Here is a 22,741-nt window from a genome sequence, read left to right as displayed (position 1 = left end):
CAGCAGAGGCGAACGAGCGCATCAAATCACCTCACACGTGAGATATGACCTCGCACGCCATGAGCGAGGCCAGGAGTAAGTCGGGGAGATACGTCCGATATAATCGGCTGGCTGTGAGGTGAGAGGCTCGAGTTGGGACAAAAAGGTCGCCGTGCGCGATCAGCCACGCGTCGGATAACGGAAGGTGTCGAAGAGTCTTCACGAACTCCCTAGCATAGTATGTTGACCACCCTCGGCCCGCTCCCCTGAGGTTTGGTTTGCTTTGGTTTGGTTTGCTTTTATTCAAGGCAAAATTGAACAAAATTACCTTGGGGGACACGACTAAAGGCTAAGTAGAAGCCTGACTTGGTCGTGCCACCCTGGCAGCAAAGCAGAAACATACCGCAAGTACAGTACTGAGGAAATTTCAACATCACGTGTTATCTTACACGGGTACCATAGTCAAACAGGAACTGCCAGAAGTGTGAATAAAAGAATAGAAATATAAACAGTTCTTTTTCGAGTGGTGGCAAATACAAATAAATGCATGTTTTCCATCAAATAAATTAACAAGAAACATCTTGACTAGAAAATCGAGTTGCTCTACGAGACAAATTAGAGTATAATAAACAACAGGCAAGGAACAATAATGAACAAGGTGCAACGAATACAAAAACATCATTAACTACAAATTTCAACAATCAAGAAAAGCAGTGCTTTCAGCCACTAGGAACTCTTTCGTTATTTGTTCAAATGATCTAGCTAAAATTCCGTCTTCCAGTAAATGTAATATAGTTGGGTGTTTGTTTAGAATGTTTGGAATTTGTGACGCTAATCGTTGGTCACCGTAGTTCATGCGTGATCTATATTTGCATATTAGGCTTTTTCTCAGCTCGTATGGTGTTTGTTTCACATAATATGTGTCCAAGAATAGTGACGTATTTAGTTTATACTGGTGTAGTATCTCTAGACATAGCTTATGTCTGTATAACAGTTTTCTAGGCAATACTTTGCACATTTTAAAATATGGTCGAGCCCTTTCGTAAAGGGGAGTGTTCGATATAGCACGTATAGCACGCTTTTGTAATATCAACAGAGAATTGAGGTTCGTGGTGGTCGTTGTTAGCCACACCAAGGAGCAGTATGTTAGTCGTAAATGTACTAGTGCGTAGTAAATTTGCAGCTTGACATTTGATGGGACGTAGTATCTCAGTTCATTTAAAAGGCCGATTCTCCTGGAAAGATCTTTTTTTATCGCGTCAATGTGAAGAGACCAAGAAAGTTGTTCTTTGAATAGAACTCCTAGAAATTTTATTGTTGTTGTGCGCTGAATCTCGGTGCTCTGGAAGTAAATTGGAGTGCATGGTATGTGAGCTACTCCTTTAGGCTTGAAAAAACATGTACTTTGTTTTAGCGGTATTCAATTGAAGTTTATTGGCATTTAACCATGAATTTAGTTTCTCCATCCAAACGTTAGCTTCTTTATATAGTTCACATACGTTTGAACCTGCGAAAAATACATTTGTGTCATCAGCGTAAAATATTATTTTCTTGTGTCCACTCATGCGCAAAAGCATTAAACAAGTCCTTGGTTTGCCTCAAAACACGAGCACTTCCCGTCTCGACCAACTAGGCATGCACAACGGCATCGATGAAGTGATCGAGGCCCAGACCACGGCCCAAGTGATCCGCCTCTCCTCCTCCAAGGCAGGCCGCCGACTTCTAAGCGAGGCCGGCATGTCCCCACACCCCTGCCTTGAACGCGCAGTAACCCTCCCCAGAGTTGTCCGAGCTACTTACATGGTAACCCCATTTCCGCGAAATGTCCACCCACAACACAACGAAGGCAGACGGCTGGCCCGCGCTCGCGCGATCCTAAACCGTACCGCCGCGAATCGCAACTCTACCGCATTCGTCGACGCAGCGCAATACGGTAACTCCTCCTCTTTCGCACTCGCGGTAGTAGATGGCGACGGAGCCCTACGCTCAGCCGCCTCGGTTAGGCTATCAACAAGCGCCATAGCCGAACAAGTTGCTATAGCTTTAGCGATGACCGACCCCTCACTCACTAATGTCTTCACAGACTCTCGCGCCGCCATTCGGGCTTACGAAACCGGCAACATCGCTCCAGAAGCAGCCCGCATTTTACAAACACGGAAATATACGGGCTCGCACTACCTCTCTTGGTTCCCTGCCCACATGGGCAAAGACGTTCACCCACAACAACCCAACCTCAACGAAATGGCTCATGATCGAGCACGAGAACTGACCCGCCGTGACGATCAATCAGCCACCGAAGAGCTGGGCCCAGACGTGCAGTTTAATGACCCACTACTCACCTTCCATGAAATTACCTCCCACTACCGACACAACAGAAGCCGATACCCTTTACCCCATTTAAAACTAGAACGCGCGCAAGAAGTAGCCTTTAGAATGTTACAAACGAGATCGTACCCATCACGGGGCCGACTCAGCCATTATAACTCAGACATAAATTCACAGTGCCCAGATTGCACAGAAGTGTACTGTTCACTCGCGCACATGCTCTGGCAATGTCCCGCGTTACCTCAGGGACCTCTCACCAGTGAGTCCGACTGGGAGGAGGCACTCAGGAGCCCCAATCTCCGAAACCAACTTAAGGCAGTCCAGAGGGCCCAAGAACTGGCGGAACGCCACCACGTTCCCGCCCCGACTCGGGCGTCGCCTACGGTAGCGGCTGCTAGGATGTCCCACGTGGGCACCCTGGTGGCTTAAACTCCTCAGGACCATATATTAAAGTTCTTGACTGACTGACTGACTTGTGTCCATCGATATTTACGATATCATTAATGAACAGCAGGAATAGGAGTGGTCCAAGAATCGATCCCTGGGGGACACCACACTTAATGTGTTCAACTTGAGAGTGTGTATTATTTACAACAGTATATTGTTTTCTAGACGAGAGATAACTTTGTATTAATTGAGCTGTGGTACCCCGAATGCCATACGACGGTAGTTTTCGTAAAAGTAGATCGTGTTGTACACTGTCGAATGATGCCCCGCCGCGGTGGTCTAGTGGCTAAGGTACTCGGCTGCTGACCCGCAGGTCGCGGGTTCAATTCCCGGCTGCGGCGGCTGCATTTCCGATGGAGGCGGAAATGTTGTAGGCCCGTGTGCTCAGATTTGGGCGCACGTTAAAGAACCCCAGGTGGTCGAAATTTCTGGAGCCCTCCACTACGGCGTCTCTCATAATCATATGGTGGTTTTGGGACGTTAAACCCCACAAATCAATCAATCACTGTCGAATGCCTTTCTAAAATCCAGAAATATTCCTAGTGTAAAGATTTTGTTTTCAATGTTGTCTAGAATGTATTCTTTGATGCTGAGTAGAGCCGTCTCAGCAGACTCTTTTTTGCAAAATCCATACTGGTCTTTTGCTATTATATTGTTTGCGTTTAGAGAGCCCGTAATCCTCTTATATACAACTCGTTCAGCCATTTTGACGAACACAGAGAGTACAGATATAGGTCTGTAATTGTTAAGCTCCTCAAATGACCCACGTTTATGGATGGTAGTTACTTTCGCAAGTTTCATTTGATCAGGAAAAACACCTGAAGATAGCATCAAGTTATAAATGTGCCTTAGTGGTGTAGCGATATTGTGACTTATAGCCTTTAAAGGCTTTGGCTTATTGTCATCTGCGCCGCAAGCACAGTTATCCTTTAATGACGTGATTAGCTTTACCACTTCTTGCTGATCAGTAGGAAACAGGAATACACTAGACGGGCAATTTGATGCTATATAGTTCTCGCAACACGTTTCCGTGCTGTCTGTTGTAAACTCACCAACTGTTAAAAAGTATTTGTTAAAGGTGTCAGCGATTTCTAATTTACTCATGCGCAGTTTTTCAAATTTTACTCGTCTGAATATCTCCTTTTTGTTAATGAAATGATTTATTGTGTCCCACAGCAGGCGTGCGTCTCCTGAATGAGTGGTAAATTTACTAATGTAGTATTCCGTCTTGGCTATCTTAAAATCTTTGTTCCGTGTATAACGAAGTTTTTTAAATTACGTAAATCGTTTTCGTCTCTGGAAGATAGGAAAACTTGAAAAAGGTTGTTTATGACTTTAATTCTATTGTATAGATCCACTGTCACCCATGGTTTTCTGCATTTTCTGTGTTTTTTGCAGGGCTTGAGAGGGAAGCACACGTCATATAATGATGTCAAGTGTTTTAAAAATATGTTGTATGATTTATTAGAATCTCTTTCTTCTATAACCGTGCTCCAGTCAATTTCAGAGATAAGGTTCTCAAAAAGTTTAATGTTGCGGCTAGAATAACTGCTAAAGAGCATTTCATCCTTACTTTTGATTACACGGTTGCCTGGTAGGAAGCAGTATGTTGAAAAATGGTCGCTAATGTCGGTAGTAATTGCGCCTGCTTTGACATCAGTAGTATCGAAACTTGTAATACATAGGTCTAACGTTGTTTCCGATGTGGCGGTTATTCTTTTTGGGGTGCTAATTACATTCATACAACCATATGCTTCGATTAGTTCATTTAGGCGTACGTAGCTGGGGTTATCTAGTGACACATTGATGTTAAAGTCACCTACCAAGACAGTCTGTAAGCGAGAATCTAGAGATCTCTCCAGTGATTTCTCAATGAAATTCAAAAAGCTTCCCATTGAACCAGTAGGAGGGCGATAAATCACAGAAAAGAACAGATTAGAACATTCTAACATTATACACTCATAGCTATCACCTACGATCTTAAACTCGGCAACAATTCTATATGGGAGGTTTGCACGGACATACACACAGACACCACCACCACGCTTTCGTAATCAACATGCAGAAATGCACTCATAACCATCAATCAAAATACAATCGTCATCTGATGACAGCCATGTCTCAGTAAAGCAAATTATATCAAATGGATAATTAGTTTCCGACAACAACATGCTTATCTCATCAAAATTATTTCTTAAACTTCTGGCATTTAAATGAAAAACTGAGAGCGCAGAGCCGCTTCTTAAGGTTGGAAGATCGCGTAGGAATTCGCATGGTGAGTACGACATCTTGGGACTGGATCACCCGAGAAATACACAACTGTTACCACTCTTCATGATAAACGTATCATGTCCTCGCTTCTCCGAATGACCACTGCTCTTTCGCCATTCACTCGCCTCACTAGCACCTTGCCGTTGGCATGCCACACGAATGCAAAACCCGTTTTCCTAGCCCATTCTTTAGTCATAGTGAGCAATTTTCGCACCTGTCGAGTGATGTTCTCACAAATGTATGTGTTACTGTTTTCGCTTTTTAGCTGTCGCCGCTTTGAGAGCCAGTTGTCCCTTGTATCCTGATTCATGAAGCGCACAATAAGGCCACGAGTCTTGCCTGGCTTAGCGGGTAGCCGATGGATGGTTTCAAGATCACTGCGGGTCAGGGAGGGAAGTGATATTTGTTTCGCAATTTCATTCACTTTTGCCGCAACATCCTCGCCCTCAGTTTCCCAAATGCCATGTATTTCTAGGTTCATGCGTCGGCTACGATATTCTAGCTTGTCTAAATCTCGTGCCATCAAAGCAACATCTTTATCTACATTGCTTTTCTCTAGCTTATCGACTCTCTTCGACAAATCTTTCGTAGTTGTTTCTTGGGCGTGCAGTCGTTCACTGAATTAATCAAATTTGTTCGACAGAAGCTGCACAGCTGTTTCCATTGATTGGAGCTTGCTTGGCAAAGCTAGAAGTGCATCAATCTTAAGTTCAAGTGAGTGGAGTTGCTGCGCTACTATGCTATCAGTTGACACCCCTTCCGCATCAGTCTCAGATTTCTGGCCGCCAGTCTTGCACTTATCGCACTTCCATGTTTTTTCCCCCGTTTTTTGCACGCTTCTTCCGAAACGCCTGAGCATGCACCTAGGTGGAATGCGAATTTACATTCTGAACAAGCCAGAAGCGGGCGTCCGTCTTCTGGTCCAAGATGAAGTGAACAACAACGTAATTGTGACATGTCACTGCAGTTTCACACTACAACTACACACCAACACTTGGCAGGTCGCGCTGCGAGTGCACGACACAGTTGAATTCCCCCAGGAGGACGTGCGGGACGGGTTCCGAAAGAAGGTCGCGCAGCTGCTGAAAGAAGGTATTTGTGTTCTTCCGCGTAGCAGGGGCGTACACGTTCGTGAACCGAATCCGTCTTTCGCTGAGTAGAGGTCGAACATGAGCGACCTGCTGTCAGCACCGAAGATGCAGAACGCCTTTTGCCGGAAGCGTCACGTAGAAAAGACCACTCCCACTCCACAGGCCCTTGATTTAGTTAGGGAGAAAAAGGCGTCCCCCTGGAACCCACGCCTGAAGGTTGAGACCTCTAACGGCGACCGGAAGTTAGTCTCTAGTAAAAAGAGCACATCGATACCCTGTGCTTGGGCGAATGTCAGAATGTCTCACTGTTTCGATTTGTCACGAAACCCGCGGACGTTCCAGGTGGCGAACTTGAGAGTTGACCTGATCTGCTCTAGTGGGCGTGGGGGGAGAACTTGGGATGAAGGAGGGTGTGGGGGGCGACCCCTTGGGCCGGGCGGCGAGTTTACACAGGCGAGCGGATAGAGCCCCCCACAATGCACCGTGGCCCAGCGCTCTTGGAGGCTATGCATTTCCACCGGCCTAACTGTGTCATCGCGCTGTAGCTCCCCGCACTTTCGCATAGCGTTGCCGGGAGGCTGCTGCACCAGCGGGAGCCTTGCTCGCAAAGGAAAGCCCTGCCAAGGATTTTGGACCTGCGTCGAATTGAGTTGGATACTCGCGAAGAAATCATGTGCGCTCCCCTGTCGCCTCTCGCAACCGAAAGCCGACTCGTTCATGACGAAAGTGGGCACTGGAACGATGTGATCAAGAAAAGGAAAACCCTCTACGACTGACATCTCGCAATCGTTCATGTTTCAAGCAGTGCCCGCGCCTTGTATCGACGCTACGCTTCACTCCTCGCTCTGCCCAAAGTTTTGCCAGCCTGTTCTCAACGATGTAAGTTTGGATGTTTACTAAGTCGTATGCAATCAACACAAAACGACGCAATGACGTACTTGTTGGAAGCCTTGCCTCCTCGCTGTTCAGAAAGGGGGTTTCGGAAAAATCACACTCCGCTACGTCCCGGTCGTCACTTAAGCGTTAATTAGTTTTGGCTGACGCTCAGCACTGACTTCTAAGCTACGCTTTATGAATAGGAAACACGCCATGCAACACGAAGACCTTCCAAACGCCATTGTGCGGCTTAAAACAAGTAAAGCTTCCGGCCTCGCCCGTTCGTATATTCAACGCCTCCTTGGTTTATTACACGGACAAGATAATACGCCATCATTAAGGCAAAATACGCCACTGCTTGAATATTGCCTATCAGCGCAAGTAAGGTTCGAACAAAAACAAAATTTGTTCTGGTTCGTCCTGCAGAAAAAAGCGCCCGTGGTTTCTTTCTTGGCGCTTCAGTGCAGCATGCATGTGCAATGCGGTGAAGCTGTGGGGCACGCGCAACGTTATAATATGCGACCGAGCATCTCGACATCATGTTTTTCTCTTTTTTTTTCTACAACCCGCCCTTGTCCAACAAGCAGTCATGCAAACTTAATGGCAAGTAAAAAAAAACATACCTGGCCACAAGTGCCACATAGTCGTCACACGAAATTGAAATAAAAGCAGGAGTGCAGACCATGCATAGAGATACACTGGAGGATGTTCTAAAGCATAGACCATGCTCTGAATGAAACATAGGGAACTTTGATGCTAGTGTCTGTGGCAGCTGCAACGCACAGCACTTCAGCTAGCATGGCAGGGATGGGTAGTACACGAGTGCGTCTAATGTTTGTTCTTTTAGCTTCATGTGGCCTGAATTCACTGTGCCACAAGACAAAGTTTAGCAAAGGTTTAAAATCAATGCATAGCTATAAACACAGCCACAAGTGCATGGGAAGCCTGCAAACACGAAAACTAGGCAAATCTGCGAAGTACCCATCATTCCCATGGCAACTGAATGACCGCAGTGCCAGAGTTACCTTTAGGAAACTATGAGACCATAAAAATCACCCAGGATCTTGCAATTACACCTTGTTTTATTTTTGCATCATTTAAAAACAATGCTTTGCTGGGGTAAAATGCCACTCGAAGTATCACAGGATCATTGCTTGCTTAGACCCCTCATCATCCAACCTTGTATAGGTGAGAGCCAGTCCTTACGCATGTGCCTGTTCAAATAAACATCCATAATATGACTGCCTGATTTGTGCAAGGATTATAAGATGCAATAAGACTTCACAATTCAATAGTATACAATATAGAAACAGATATTACATTCAATGCAGCAAATAGTTCAACTGCCTCTTGTAACACAGCATATGCCAGGTAGAAAATGCTGCAAAGGCAATTATATTCTAGAAATTGTTTTGCAAAGCCTTCACAGGCATGGTGGCAAATATATCGGTTAATGCCAGCAATGTCCATTTTCTGCGAAGCTCTGAAAGCTGTTGCACGAGTTCTCTAAAATGCCTATACACCTCTTCAGCCTATGAACTTGGCGTTTCACTGCAATGTAATGTTAAAATCAGAGGAAATAGTAAACCGGCTCTAAGATTTATAAGCTGTTGTAAAAAGAAAAAGCAATATATTTCTTAATTTTGAAAAAGCATTCTGAACAAAAATAGACCAGCTGAGGCTGCCACAAGTGGCCTTGAAAATGTAAAAATACTTGCCAACGGAAGCTGCTGGTCAAATGTGGAGGCCACGCATTTCAGTCAGCTGTACATGCCTATGCCAAGTCTTTGTAATGCTATGAAAATGTAAGAAAATCTTGTGGCCCAGATGACTTACCAAATGCCTTTTAAAGAGATATGCTGAATGGTCCTCAAAATTTCTGACAATTATATTTAATGAATCGTTATCCAGAGGTGTTCTGCCTGAGGATTGGAAATTCTCCAAAATTAAGCCTTTATTGAAACATGGAGATAAACAGTTGGTTTGTAATTATCGCCCGATAGCTTTGACTTGCACATGCTGCAAGGTATTGGAACACATAATACATAAACACATCTCCTGCTTTTTGGAGTCGCACTCAGTACTTTCACCAGCTCAGCATGGTTTTAGGCGTGGGTTTTCCACAGTAACACAATTTGTTGAAATTGTCCATGACTTCGCACTAGCCATAAATAACCAGTCACAGATAGATGCTGTTTTTTCAGACTTCGCGAAGGCCTTCGACAAAATCTCTCATTCCAGACTACTTATGAAACTTTGGGCAGTATTAAAAAACCCACAGCTTTGTCAATGGATACAAGCATACCTGGGATCTCGAAAACAGTATGTTGTTTTTAATGAAAATTTCTCAAAAAAGCTGCCTGTAGATTTGGGTGTCCCCCAGGGATCAGTCTTAGGACCGTTATTGTTCCTTCTTTTTATAAATGACATGGTGGATGATTGTGGCGTTAAAATAAAACTATATGCCGACGATTGTGTTTTGTATAGTGAGATAAATTCAACTTCAGATCAAAATGCACTGAATTTTGAATTAGATAAAGTGATGCGTTGGTGCAGGACGTGGCAGATGGCTGTAAATTACGACAAATGCGCTGTAATGACCATAAGTAACAAGAAAAATGCTCTTTTATATACATGTACAGTTGATCGTAAATCATTAAATCGTGTCAATGAGTTCAAATATCTAGGTCTTATTATAACTGATAACATTCACTGGGATACTTATATCACAGCTATTTCTAATAAGGCATTGTCTAAACTTCATTTTTAAGGAGGTCCCTCAAGAGGGCATCTACCATCTGTAAGCTCACCACTTTCAAAGCATTAATCCTACCAATTTTAGAATATGCAAATATTATTTGGGACCCGTTTACACAGACGAACACACGTAAGTTGGATAGAGTTCAGAATAAGGCTGTACGATTTATTTTTAACAGTTACGGTCCATCATCTATTACTCAGTTGCTTCACCAAGCAGTCTTAAAAAGCATTACAGTTAGAAATAAAATCGCTCGCCTTAAGTTCATGTTTAAAATTGTCAAGGGTAAGTTCCAGAGCCGAACGTGTGGCTACATTTCTTTTTCCAGCGGTTATTCTACAAGGCTACGACATTCATACTCATTAGTGCCATTTAAATGCAAAAACAATGCTTTTAAATATTATTTTTTCGCGAAACTGTAACAGAATGGAATGAACTCGATAAAGACGTAGTAACGGTAGTTGACTGTGATACAATTCAGGCTCTCCTTCAATTGTAACCCTGATGTATTTTGTATTACGAAAGGCTTGTCTGCATGTAAATTTTGACATTTCACGTTTATATTGTCAGTTGAATTTTGTATTGAATGAATTTGTTGTATTTGTTAATAAACCTTGTTATATGTTTTGTACCACCCTGCTAGAGCCCCTATCATTGGGGTTAGCAGTATTGGAAATAAATAAAATAAAATAAAATATTCAAAATAGCACCTATACACACAGCATATTACACCCAGTTTATTATGCTTTTGGCATTAAGGATAAAAGATAGCTTATTCCTTTGCATACATTTCTAATATTTTTGCAGTTATGAAGATTAGAAGCCTGGCATACTAGTTTATGTTTCTCAAAGAGATGTGGACATCTATAAATCCAGAAGGCCCAAAATATAAATTTCGACAAGTGCAAGGCTATCCAAATGCAGAGCTGTGAAATGTTATGCTCACATCTCTTATTTATTCTCTATATGAAGTTTCGATTCAGCAAGGCATTATAGAAGTATCGATGTTCATATGCCTCATGACTGGCATGTGTCTGCACAAGTTTTTCACTGCCATTCAGGGTTGTTGCAAGTATTGTACTGAGCATGTGTTTTTTTCTCCCCCTAAAATATCCCTGGTGACAGCACTGTTGGCAGCACCATAAATGGAGCAATGCAGGCAGTGACTACAGTGCCAAATGCATGAAACACCTCGACATTGAGGTCTCGTCATACAAACTAGCTAATCTCAAACTTTGCGAATGATTGGGCTACGGCCCAAGTGGTGCAAGGGTTTCTTGAGAGAAGAAAAAAACAGTAAAAGTAAATAGTAAAGGATACCATCTATGAAGAAATGTATGTACTTGTGTGAAACTGACATTTTAAGGTACTCGATATTCTATTGCAACAAAAATAGCGGCATAACACGAGGTGCGTTCAAAAAGAAACTGAACTTGTGCTATGCTGTAGTCTTTGACTTTATTTCTTGGCCACAAGTATGGCCAAACAAAAAATTTCATCTTGGGATTGCCACCTGCTGTCTTAGTCCATATCACAACTATGCGACATCTGGGGGAGGTGGTTTCTTTCATGTTCTGGGCGCCCCCATCAAGCCATGATCCCAGCTCCAGTGCCAAAAAAGGTACCCAACGCCAACCTTGAGCCTGACATCAACTTCTTCAAACATTAATCTTTTTTAGATTACTCTGTTTTTTTCAATAAAGTAAGTAGTAGTAATGGCAGTTCATTTCTCTAATCTTATCTCAACACTGTAGCAGCTTGGTGCAGCACATGGCAAATAGATTTAAACATGTGTAAATGTAAGCAAATGTGCGTAAGAAGATATGCAGACATCTTGCTAACATACTAGGTAAATGTCTTACACAATCGGGTCAGCTCATATATATAATTAGGTGTTCGTATCCCATTGAACTTACCTCAGGCACCTTACATTGAATACGTTACTAATAATGCCAATTACAAGTTAGGCTACATACATTGCAACTTCTCAAAACCACGATATACACTAAAACTACTCCTATATGAAACATCATTACGTCCCAAACTTGAATATGCCTCTTCTGTCCGAGACCCTTGCCACGACAACTTGATTCACTTGTTTGTACAGAATAACTCCATCCGCTTGAAACCTTCTCACTGTATTGCATTGCTGGTATAACTTCAACGAAATCCAGCCGAAGCCTTGCTTCTTTTGCACTCCCTTGGGAAATATCCCATTTAGCTTCATTTCACGAATTATTCTGTCATACCACCCTGCATGACCTACTAATCCTGAATCCTCAGTACATATCCCATTGCAGTGACCTCGTCATAAGGTTGGCATGGCATTATGCAACTCCCATTGTTTTCATCTTGTACATTGGTACATTGAAACCAACTACCTGAAGACATGTCACTATTAGTAATTGTTTTCCAATAAACTTTACTCAGTATTCTGTAATTATCCAAAATAGACTAACTAATACTCTGTATTTACAGGCTGAATTACGTATTGTGTTCGTTGACCTTACACAACTAACATTGTATAATGATGAGTTTACTCTTTGTTTAATAACTTTTCATGCTGCATTTTCCTTGTCTAGTTTGTAACCAGTACCCTCTATTAATGCCGTAACGATTTTGAGAGTAAATAAAGTAAAAATAAATATGTAACTGTATGCTGCAAAACGAAACTAAATGAAGAGATTAGAAAGTCAATACATCTTGATGTTTCTTAGCCCCTACAAATACAAATAGAAAAATCAAGTGGTGTACACAATTGTGTACATAGCGTGTGAAACAGTTCACATTCACGCAGCATTCTTTGCAAGCACTGAAAGACGATGCTTTAGTGTCTTTTTATGCCAACTTAGTCGGATTTCAGGGGTTGGCACTCCTTTAAGAAGTGGAGTTCGCTTGCTTGGGATTAAACAAAACCAACTTCATGCTTCAAAAACTAACATTTTTCAGGCAAAGTAACATGAAGTATCAACATTTTCAGGCTTGCTCTTGTAATTGTTACAGTTCATTTATAATATTAGTGAAGTAAAAGTGTAAATTATGTGACAGCTTTGTGTTAGTAACAACAACAAAGCATTCAGAAATACTACACAAAGGCAGCTGCTGTCCTTATCACAGTACATGCCCACAATGAGGAGTACGTTAGTATACCTTGTGTAGCACATGTGAGAAAAAAACTCGACAGTTTTTCACACAACCAATGTTTTCTTTATTTTCTCACCCCCTCGCGCCAGTGCCGCTGTATCGCACGTGATCACGCGCATCCTCTTTTTTCATCACGACACAATCTCCTCGCTGTTGGTGGCACTACAACCCAGTGGCGTTCAAGCCCTTAGCACCGAGGTTCACACTGTTTTTGGTGGCCAGAATGCAAGTAGCAAAGATACCAAAATGTTTTTAAGTACCGAGTTCTGCGACCTGCTTTCAAGTCAATTTTTATTCTAGTTTCTCAAAACTTTGTTAGGAAATATGGGGAAATGGAAACATTCAGCATTGCTATGTGTATAGGAACTATAGTACAAGTCAAAAAGAAGGCAGGAAATTGAACAAACAGGGAAGCACACAAGCAGCATAAAGAGGACCCCAAGACATAATGCATACAACACTATTAAAAGTGCATTGTGGATGACGGATTTTGATCACTAAGCTTACCAGATATATTTTCGGCAAGGAGCACACTTATAGGGTACTGCACATGGAGATGCATGTCAACTGTGGGCACACAGTATTGAGTTAAAATGGCTCACATTTTTCTATGCTTCATGTGCTTGTAGGACTGCCTTGTGGGGGTGCGTGGCAATGGATGGCGGAGCTTGTGCGCTGAGAAGCAGCAAAGGTGGCTCAATAAGGAATGAAAGCACCATTTGCAAGAAAAAAAAGAGAGAGTTCAAATATTTTGTATTAACAGTGTGTTACTATTATGTCCTTACTGTAGCAAACTCATTAAAATGAACATTGCTGATTTTATTATTTACAAATAAGCAAATAAATACACAAGTGAAATAAAAACTGTCTGTTTTCATCATTTTTCACACACCCCATGGGCAACGAGAGGCTAGACGAGACCATCTGAAGCTTCTGGTGAGTAGGGTACAATGACGATAAATCTATTCTAGCTTTATTTAGTGCTCATAAGTATGTAGGATGCCTTCCAGTTGGGCCTGTTGGTAAAGGTTCATGATGAAACAAGCGCTAACAAGTGCAGTGTATTCTCCGAGTCTGCGCTCATAAGTAATTCAGTCATTCAAATGCAAGCTCCGAAGGCCAGATTGCAAGGCAGCACCCCAAGTAAGTCTTTCAGTTTCAAGTGACTATGATAGTCCTCCACTGTTTTGCTGTTTTTGTACCGCAATAAAAAGCATACGTCTGAAGTGTCCAACATTCCAACGGCTTCTCTGGCAAGTGTGTAGAAATCTTGAGAAAAAATTTTTTATTCTGCATTCAGTCTTCTTCTATCGGAGTGATGAACGCCCCAGAACGATGGCTGGTGGACGTGATCACAATGGTGTGAAAGTCTAAAACTGAAACCGTGTGCGGTTTTTGCAAGGCCTTCACCAATAATACCACATACACCGTACTGGTTGTATAAAGCATGGAAATTGTCAGATAATGTATTACCGAAGCTTCTCAAGCTTTGTTTAGTTAGCCTCAAAAACCACCACAGTTGAGGGCAAGAGTTTGTTCCAGCAACACTGGTACGGCAGCATTGTGAAACGAACTGTAGTGGTTTTACTCCTGCCAAGTGTGCATGCAACTAAAGCAAACATGAAAGGTCCTTCACAAAACAGCAGAAGGTCCCTGCTGTCTTGCAGTTGTGTTTAGGTGTTCTGCGTTGCATATGGGATGAGAGCCAGCATGGGCAACACGATTAAGCGAAACGTGATGGCAAAATGTTCTCCAATGTAGAACTTTGGTAAGTACTGTTGTGCACTTTAGGCACAAAGGCTCGTGCAACATTACTAAATGACATTGAACCCACGGGCAAGGTTTGAAAATTTACTGAAGTCAGTTGTGCTAATAGTTGCCGAAGACTTTTTTTTTTGAGAGGGGCGCCAAACGCAGCAGTCGCTTTTCTCTGCCGTAGGCAAGCACGCGACCGTCTCGCCAGCAGTGCCACGGTACCTCTTTGAACGCGTGATAAAACAAGCAAAAATACTCTCTTGTGCAGTCTAAAGTTGTCTCAAGTGAATGAAATGCAATTTCAAGTTAAACATGTTTATTTTTAAGCAAAATCAGCCTACTTGCGAGCATTTATGTGTGAATAAATAGAACCACATCGCTGCTGGGTGGTGCCAGCAGTTGCTTTGTAGAATTTCAACATCAAAATTACTCACTTTATATGGTACAAAAACATGCTCATTGGTGCTGATGAGATTAACAATCTTCTCATTTTCACCACAATGAGCAAAAAGTTCTGTGCAGTAGACAGTCTCTTTAAAAAAATTGTACCAGAACATTACAGCTTCATTGCACTAGAAATGCTGGAAATTGATTACAAATGTCGAGCCCGCCTCACAGCGAATTCCGAATATGCATGAAACCTGACAGATAGCTTGTATATACTTAATAATCTTCAGTTCTACCATTCAACATTTGATTGAAAAATATAGGCCCCCAACAGTTCGCCCTGTCAGAAAACGTGCATGTGATTTTCGGCCACAACTTCTTCCACGCACCTGCCCGAAACAGCCAGAAGAAGCAAGAACTGCAAGATTTAGTGATAGGCAAATGGTTATGTGAGGTTGAAAAAGTAGTAATTTCGTTGAATCATTTAAAATCAAGCATTTTTATTATAATCCAATAACCTTAAGAATTTTACGAATAAGAACTAGGCTTATACGAATATCTCATGCGCTTGTGTAATTTCTTCGCCTCTTAACAGTGTCCTTTTCTGCTCTTATACCAGGAATGTCTCTTTCTTGTTGATATCAGCGAACTCACTTCAAAGTCTACTCACTCTAACTCGGATCGAGGCGCTAGTCTCAGAATGAGAGTCCAGTTTAACGTTTCTGTGAGTGTGCGTCCAAATGAGTCCGTCTCTGGAAAATTTTGGCGATTCTGAGTCCGAGCGAGTCCAAAGTGCAAGATATATTTCCTGAGGGAATCTGAGTTCGATTTTTGTTTGCCAAGCTATGGTCATATCAACTCGTCTTCAGAATTACTATCTGCTTTACCTAGATCAGCGTTCATACTCGCGTTAATGCTCACATATTTCAAAGCCGTGTCTTTTATATACCATTTGAATATTTATTGATCTGTGACATGAATTACATGGTGGAAGGCCTTGACCATTCCCTTACCATTGATAACTATAGGAAGTTGGTGACAAATATATATTGCGCTGTCATCTCTTTCAATAAAAACGACCTTACTGGTTTACGAGCACTCGTAACTCGTATTCGAAGGCACCATATGAAAAGGTGCCAAGAAGAGCATCGATTAAGTGAAATTTCGGTGTTAAAAAGCACTGGCATTGTGGTAAAAAAAAAGAGTGAGTCCGAGCGAGTCTGGTTGAACAAATTTTCGTGATATTGAGTACGGCTCCAAAAAATGTTTATTGAGTCCGAGTCTGAGCAAGCTCCACAAGCTTTTCTGACTTACGCTTTCTTGGGTTGAAGCAAACTGGAAGCAAGTTTCTATTAAATGTATGATTTAAAAATGACTACATTGCAAGTTGTACACAGTGAAATATTTGTGTTCAAAGGTTTCCTACTTGGCCCATATAACAAGCTTTTACACTTAATAGGGCCCTCCAACACTTCGAAAAGTGCACTGTTGTAGCCAAACACCGTCAGCAGCTAACACGAGTGATTATTGAGGCCAATTAAATGCAAATGCTGGGTGATCGATGTATCAGCCTGTCTTCGCTTGCTCCGACTAGAAGAGAAAGCGAGTTTCTGGCTTTGACACAATTGATTGTGAACTTGTGCTGAGCTGTGGTGTTGTAACCATATAATGAGATGATTATTGTCTTGCTGTGATGCAATACATTGCGCGGTGGGGTTCCGTCATGAGTATATATTTCCAGCATTTTCGTTAATAAAATTTCAGTTGAAGTCAGCGCTCTTTCTGTTCTTGTCTCTTGTTCTGTAGTTACGTCGTAACTACTCGTAGTCTTGTGCTGTACAAATATGTTGATTTCCTATCACCAACTAGCCCAAACATCTGTCTTATCAAGTTACGGAATAAAAACACTGTATACCCAAAATTTCCAAAACAAAGAAAATTCAGAATATACATTTTGAGAATTGAGATGACCCAAGAACAGTACAAAAAATTTATAAATGATGCATATGATGGTTCTATTCAATAGACAAAGAAAATTGGAAGCTAGGTGCCACCTCATTGCTCGTGCGGTGTGGTATAAAGCATTGCTTGATTTTTTTTGTAACACACATGAACTCAGTTTTCTCAATAAATTTTTGTTCTTATTGCGATAAGAGCCCACAAGTGTTTTATTATAGATGGGGAATATGATATGATCCCACTATAAATACAAATGTCCAATGAACTTCGCTGTTTAAAATTAACAGGGTTGCAGGCACTATAACCAAACTCAGTCTTGAAAGGTCGCTTCACGGCAGTGCGAATATCCCCAAAGTGGTTGGTTTCACCGCACAAAAAAACCTCTGTGGCAGTGAAACCACCTTTCAAAGCGGTTACACACGGTGAAGTATGTCTCACAGGCGCAGCCACTCAGTGATGTCCCGTGCAGGAAATTTTTGCTTTATCGGGGAATTTTCGCCTGTCATTTTGAGCCAAAAAGAATCTTCGCGATATCGCAGGGTATTTCAGGAATGGTTAAATTCTCATATGACGACCGATAATTTGCGGTCACAGTGCGCCTTCATCTGCTGTAATCGGTTCTGGTGCATGCACCACACTAGCAGAACCCTTGAGATTTGATATACGCGAAGCGATTTCTAGTTCATTATTGGTGTTAGACTTGAAGCCCGCATTGTGCAGTGTACTATCACTATATGAATGAATATGCCATGGCTTTGTTGTGTGGCAGCGGATGGGCTAGTCATGATTTCAAAAGTGGTCAGTACTTCATACACGTGCAATTATAGTGTTTGCGTAGATAAGGGCGGAAATGAGTACTGTTATGCAGGGAAATATGCTGGAACTTTCGTCAACGTTAACAGGGAAATATCCCCGAAATAGGGAATTTTCATGTCTATGAATGGAAATTCTTCGACGTTGAACGAAACATCACTGGCCACAGTATACATGCTGGATCGGCGGTGACGTGAGACCACTGACCCAGTCCACGAAGGCGATCGCTTCACGAAGTTCGTCCTACCACTGTGTTTGTGACCGTCTAGTTTCTACGAGTGCCGATCGCGTTGTCGCACAATGTCGATGCACAATGTAGGAGATGCGTCAGCCACTTGAGCTCGTAAGAGATGGCCAGCAGTCTACTGAACACGAGTCCGTGTTCCGAGCGAACTTGGCCGACGAAGACGCCGTCAATGAATGTATGGAAGCGTACAGCGTACGGACCAACACTTCTTGGATTGTCTAACGCGTCCAGAGTGTTGGGGAAAGGTGGGTTGTCTTGTCGATGCCATTTACTGCACTACAGCCGTTTGAGCGATCACTTACACAGGGCTTACAGCTGAAATTATAGTTTCAAAATTCCACGCCGCGATACAAGGCGATTTTATTAATGTCATGTCGGCAGCTCCATTTAGGGTGATGAGGTAGCTGCGGCAATTGCGCCGAGATGTGAAAACTGCTACATACTAAAACATTTCGACAGAAGAGGCACAATTAATGCTTAGCGTGCGCGAAGATGTCATTTTTGTGGTCTTTCGGTGAAAAAAAGTGGTAGGCGGTCGAAACACGAGTGCTCGACCATTTTTCACCATGGCGAAAAAACGCTGTCCCATGTCCTCTACGCGCCTACTTGCGCATCATATTCAATTGTGCTGCCAATCGGTAGTCGAGGCTCCTCAGGGCATATGAGCCAAACATAGCGCAGCACGTGAAACAGAATTTACAATTCTTAAACACCTTTAAATCGCTTGCTCTTCTCTCCCCCCAATGATGCCATCAACCTAACCATGCCATAAACTCAAAGTGGACGGCCACTGGCTGATTTGACACCGCGTGATGGGGAATGTTACCGCGGAAGTCACAATATGCGGCGATGTTCGCTTGCTCGCGCTGCAAGTACCTTAGCATTCCCAGAAAAAAAAAGCTACACTGAGACTGCTTCGTTGATCACATCACTGAAAGAGACCATAACATACTGTACTGAGCTGATCATAGAAGCCGTCGCATCATGTTTGGGCAGTAATCTGAAAGCCACCTTATTTGTTGGGAGATTCATAAATAGGCACAGAGGATGCAACAAAATAACAATGGAGGATGTTTTAACAGCTCAGCTATTTAAAGATCAGCTCCGGTGATTTTTCGACATGAATGAATCTCAATAGAATTCGGTGGGTACGTTCCATCGCAGATTTTTGTCATTTATGCCAAATGACAGGATTGAGAGATGCACTGATTGCTTGCAAATAAATTTTTAGGCTTGCCTCGAAATGATCAACTGACTTGCCATAATTATTGGCAACACTGTGCACGTAACATCACGTTTGGCATGTCGACTGAAGTCAGAGTGTCCTAAAATGAACTAGAGGAGACTCTAGCAGTACGATCGTTCGGCGACCATGAGAATCACGAATAGAACACTTATTTTCCTACTCTTCCTGCTTGCAGAACACATATTTGCTTGCAGGTGGCAGACAAACTTGTGTCTGTGTTTATTCCTGTGTTATAGTATTGTTTCGAAGGAAAGAACAAACAGTTTTTCATTTCGTGACCCGATGTGAAATGGTAAGCATAAACGATTAAGGTGCTGAAGCGTAACTGCCAAACATTTGCCGATTGTTGTTTCATGACAAAGCAGCTTCAAGCCACCCAAAGTCAGAACGAACGTGAAGTACGACAGCTGGGCAAATCCAGCGGCAGTGTTTGGTACGAAAAAGCTTCCTTCCTTCCTTTGTGGTGTTTGGCTGGCACTTTGCTGGCCTGGCTTTCACAGTTTTCATACTCTGTGCCAGCGGGATCAATATGCGACTTCCGGTTCTTACCAAATAGTGTGTCATGCGTAGACAGTGCGCTTGGTTGGGTTTCAGTATTGCGCCTTTTTGCTTATTAAAAGCTGTTTCCAATTTTCTGAGAATTTCAGCTATTGTCTCAGAAACGTACAAACACCATTACCTTGATTGGGTAAAAAATATCCAGAGTTGGCTTTTATGCCAGCTGTAAAAACTTTGTGTTTGCAGAAAACCGCAGGTGGGTATGCGCTACAAGATTCGGGCAAGCCCCACTACCAAATACAGCAGGTGTGAGCACTAAAATGAAAACTCTGCTTGGTGAAGTGGAGATTGTGAAACACGAGACAGGGGAAGAAAAAGGCAGCCAGCCATAAAATGAAACAGGAAAATAGAAAGAACTAAAGAAAATAAAGGCGTAAAAAGATAGAAAGAGAGCAAGAGACCAAAAGAGAAAGGAAGAACTGACAGCAACACAGGAGAAAGAGAGAAATAAAAACAAACAAAGAGGAAGAAGCACAGAGAAAAGTAAAAGAAAGTAATAGAAAGAAAAATAAGGTAGAAAGAAATAATGAAAAACCCAAAAGACCACTCAGTTCTGCTCCTCATTCAGACTACGCAACGCTGCTGTAAAGTCACCATAAATATTTATTTCTTCATGTGCAACAAGGCCTTCTTATTTAAAGTGTTCCTTTAACCACGGGGCTTCTGAAGGATGCTAGATAATTGCCCCTAAAATTTTTTCTAAGACATAAGCAATTACACAGGTACTCGTAATTATACAGCACATGTACTCATGCTTAATTAAAGGGCAAAATGTGCTGTTCCCCTCTAATGATACTGGTAGCCTCTTGCCAGACTAGACCCGTATTCACAAACCTTTCGTAACACTACAAGGCCCTCTTTAATCAGGAAAAAAAGTTTCCGTATGAGAAAAGGCAAGGGTATGTTTCATAAACTCGCGTCGTTAGGTTTAAAGGCAGCCTTGCATAAGTTCACCTCATCATAATGAAGACTGAGCTAAAGACCAAGGCTATGAACTTTCCCTAGCTCATTGCTGCTTTATTAACAAGAAATTATAGCTGCGTTCTCCTTCAACCAGTAAAATAAATGCCGGAACGCATGCCCATGCAAGTTGGGGACAGTATGCTTCTTTTTGTTTATGAATGCCTCATCCTCGTAGCACCGGCCACTTGCAGGAGCGCGCTGCCAAGGCAGTGCACGGAGGCAAGCGAGGCGGTCTATGAGAGACTTGAACAGCTGTGATGCTGCAATCGGGTTTTTTCTCCGGCTGTCTATGTGTGTTTGCACGAGAAAGCGTAAAATGATCATTTTTGCCAAGCCCGACTGCCACTGCAGATCAAATCAAAAAAGTTGCTGCGACAGAAAGTTTAACAAAAGAAGAAAATGCACATGCCGGTGACCTGATGCCCGAACACTATATGCCACTTAAACTGCAGCAAAGTAACTAATGCGACTTTCCACTGAGTGCTGCAAAACAAACCCTATACTTGAAGTGGCTGAGTGGCATGCCTGTGCACCAGTGTCGCAAGTCAATGTCTCATTACAAGGTTCACAAACAACACTTATCGCGGTAAGCTTCAATGGCCATTGCTATTTCTGTGGCTCCAGCTACTCTTGCTTTGATGGTACTAGCATCGGTGGCCGTGCAGTAAAGTGAGGCAATGTTGGGCAAGGCAACTATGTCAGGAGCCCCATTTTTACAGGAGGGCATTTTAAAGCGCAATAACACCGTGCGGATCACTCAAACATGATCTTATTTCAAAGTCAGTATTTCCTTGGCATAGAAGTAGCACTACGACGTTTGTGGACCGCTACTCCAGCAATCTACGCCAACTTGATATTTACCCTTAACGTCTCTGTTGTAAATGACCACTGTTGTAAATGTAGCCTTGTGGGTGCACAGCCATGGTAAGCTTATGCACATATTCCCTCTAGTCTGTACATGTTCTAAGACCACCCCAGTTGCCAATACGCCTGCACTGATGGGGCTACTAACAGTGTCGTCTCCTGGCGTGCACCGAGATAAATGATTGCTCAACACTACCATCATCTTCATGATGGCATGGCGGCTGAAGCACCTCGGGGGTGCCCCAGTCAAATGTGCGACAACCACTCATATGGTGCTCATACAATGGTACGGTGCCATGTCATTGCACAGAATACAACATACGAGCAGCCAGCTGCAAATGTGATAAAAGCATAGCTATTACAGCAGTGCAACTGTGAAAAGAGTTTTGTACTTCTAATTATTCTTACTTAGATAATTATATTTTACAAAGCAGTGCATTATGAAAGAGCTTATCCCCATTTGCACCCATGTGTGTCATGCAGGACGCCTTTTCACAAAATTTGGCGCTGCCAGCATCACACCAAGAACAAGAGTGGCCCACGCAATGCCAAGTGCATGGCCAAAGTTGACGTAAAAATAAAACTGGTCACGTTTAACACCAAACACAGGGACAAGTATCTGCAGAGAGAGGTGCCTCTTTCTGCAGTGATACGAATCGACGACAGGCACAGCCATAGCACCGACTCAGCGGACGTTCTGTTGCACCAGGTCAACAAGGCAAACATTCCTGCGTTACTTCAGCGAAGGCATGACCCCTAGTGAAGCAAGGAGACTGCATGAGAGCAAGCTCTCTATGGAAGATAATGGCCCTGCAAAGCTGGCCAACGCGGCTTTAAATCCGCCTCAAAGAACAGTCTCCCACTGGCACAGCGTTTGGAGGGAGGCCTGTTATGGTGGTACTCACATCGACCCTGTGCTAAAACTGGAGGAAAAGGCTTCTTTGTATGCAGCTCAAGGTATGTCTAAATTTGTGGGAGAATCTGTCCTCTACGTAAAAGATTATTCATAAGCACTCCACTCATTTTCAAAGTGTGAATGGTCAAGTTGTAGCTATGAC

Source organism: Rhipicephalus microplus, chromosome 5 (assembly GCF_043290135.1).
Source record: "Rhipicephalus microplus isolate Deutch F79 chromosome 5, USDA_Rmic, whole genome shotgun sequence".
Lineage (NCBI taxonomy): Eukaryota > Metazoa > Arthropoda > Arachnida > Ixodida > Ixodidae > Rhipicephalus > Rhipicephalus microplus.
The sequence above is the reverse complement of the archived record's forward strand: the minus strand, read 5'-3'. Positions refer to the sequence as shown.